Here is a 2522-nt window from a genome sequence, read left to right on the forward strand (position 1 = left end):
CATGAATTGGTCTTACTGTACAAATAAAAAATTAAATGAATAAGAAATGATAGAGACTCATTGCAATCAGAGAATTAATAAACATTACATATCGAGAATTTTCTTTTCCACCTGTAAATCTTTAAAGTTAATATCACACCCCCGAGGTGAATTACGTAGAGCTTATAATTTTTTTCAAAACGCTAACACTTTGTGTTCCAGGCGTTAAAGACTCGCATGAAAGGTAGAGGCAGGACTCTAAAGAAAGGAGCAGAAAAACGGGGGGAACGTTATAAATAGAAGCCGGGGAATTTCAAAACATGTAGTATGGTTGAGGAAAGGCGCGATGTTTTTAGGTTTTTTTTGCGTTTGTGCTTAGCTCGTATGCAGGGTTCACATAGCCACTACGTACCAACCACATAGATATATAAGTATGTATTTATATATCCCACACTATCAGACATCCATTTATAGATCTAGCCCTTACCGAACAAAAAATGCCAATAAAATATGGTGTTATGATGTCGGGCATCTTAACTGGATATTCCGGCCACGTGTAGCTTAGCTATATATTTACACTTTCACATATAAAAGTCCCTGACACACACATACACACAAATACTCTACGTTATTACTTTATTTTGACAATCAATTTGGAGATTTTGGGCTTTCAAATAACGAGAGGAGAATGTTTATTTCATAATTATGATAGGCATCCATACCGTGTTTCTACCAAGACCTGTAGGTGTTGTGAGAGTAGGATGTGCGCTGAGCTGTTTTCCGTGAAGCGAGAGGGGTCGACGCTGATGTTCATGAAGGCGGCTTCAAAACGCCTGTAATATCTGTCCCGCGAGACTTGGCGAGCGGGAATGAAGGCGAAGTCGGGAAAAATAGCCGAAGTGGTATCCGGAACAGCTATAGATGCACAAGAAGTTCTCGTAGTCAGTGTTCATGATCACGTAGGCAGCAATGCGGCTGAAGAGGGAATTGTACCATTAATTAAATATATTTTAAGTTTACTTTTTACATTCCTTCCATGTCTACTTACAATACAAATTTTCCTGTGAATACTCTTACAAACAGATACACAATAAACATTAAAAATCGATATTTTCTTTTCCCTTTATATACGTAAAGCAAACAGACACTATAATTTTTTTCAAAAAGCTAACAGTTTGTCTTGTTATTTTCCAGATGTGAGATAAATTTTGTGTAAGTGGGCGTTGGTATATAGAATAAAGGAGCAGAAAAAAATATAGAAAACCGAGGGAATTTTTTTATGTATGTGCGGGATTCTGACTACTGCTGTAAAGTGATAAAAAAAATGGGGAGGTATAAATGGAAAAATGGCAGCGTGAATGAGGAAGGTGCGATGTTCTAGGTGTGTTTTTTTGGGACTGACGTGGTGAGCAGTCAAGCATATTTCTATTATACCCGCTAACTAGGTAAGTCAAATCATGGCTAAAATAGCTTATTTGTATCTTCATGAATATCTCCTCCCCCCACTGAGATGCACTAGGGCAAGCAGGCAGTTGGCATTCGGCAGTTTTTCTCCTGAAAATGAACCACGAATGATCTGTGTTATCTTTTTTCATCTATTCGTCTTCCCTTTTCTACTTTAGGTAGACTTAAAAATGATTTACACAATCCAGTTTTAAATAAGGGCTAACAATGCTCTTCATCACTATTGGAGAATTTGGCTTGAGTAAAGCAGAATACGAGTAGCACAATCTTTATTTCGTGGCAAGTTCCATATAAAGGTCTACACCTTGAGGATTTTCTACCAAGACCTATATTTTAGAGTTTGGAGCAGGATCCACCCCTGAGCTGTCTTTGTGAAGCGAGAGGGATCAACACCGATGTTTCATGGGGCGGCTTCAAAACGCCTGAAATTCTATCAGCGAGACTTGGTGAGCGGGAGAAGATGAAGGCGAAGTCGGTGTAATAGCCAAAGTTGTGACCGGCGCAGCTATAGATGCACGAAAAGTTCTCGTAGTCGTGTCCAGAATCACGTAGGGAGCCATCCAGGCTGGAAGCAGGGAAATTTTACCGTTAATCATATCTTTATTTCCTTGTATGAATAACTCAAGACATACTTATTTTCATGTCTACTTACGTACAGAACATTATTGTGAATACTTACATGCTTCGTAGTCCACGAAAGATGAGGTTCTCCGAAAGGATTTGGCAGAACCTGACCATTACGTGTAATTGGGTTTCCATTAGCATCAGTACCAGTGGATCTGACGTTGAACTTGCTTCCATCTGTGATATATTTTCTTTTATAACATTCTATATGCTGTGAAGAGATGTTCTATAAAAGGTTAACAAAATCTTACACAAACGAAATAAATAAAACTTACCATAGGTATATTCATTGCGAACACACTTCTTGATCATTGGTATGGGTTGTTTGTAAGTGCAATTTCGTACCATGTACCAGCATACTGTAATTTAAGGAATCTGGACTATAGGAATTGTTGCAAATTGAATATGAAAATAGATTTTGTGTAATATCTATTTATCTATGAATTTCTATAGGC

At 37.9% G+C, this 2522-nt stretch overlaps 1 pseudogene; it reads right to left on the bottom strand.

Annotated features, from left to right (window-relative positions):
- Positions 1-708: 708 nt before the first annotated feature.
- Positions 709-2522, bottom strand: part of LOC119593458 — a 2171-nt pseudogene continuing 357 nt past the window's right edge.

Source organism: Penaeus monodon, chromosome 32, assembly GCF_015228065.2.
Source record: "Penaeus monodon isolate SGIC_2016 chromosome 32, NSTDA_Pmon_1, whole genome shotgun sequence".
In the NCBI taxonomy this organism is placed as follows: Eukaryota; Metazoa; Arthropoda; class Malacostraca; order Decapoda; family Penaeidae; genus Penaeus; species Penaeus monodon.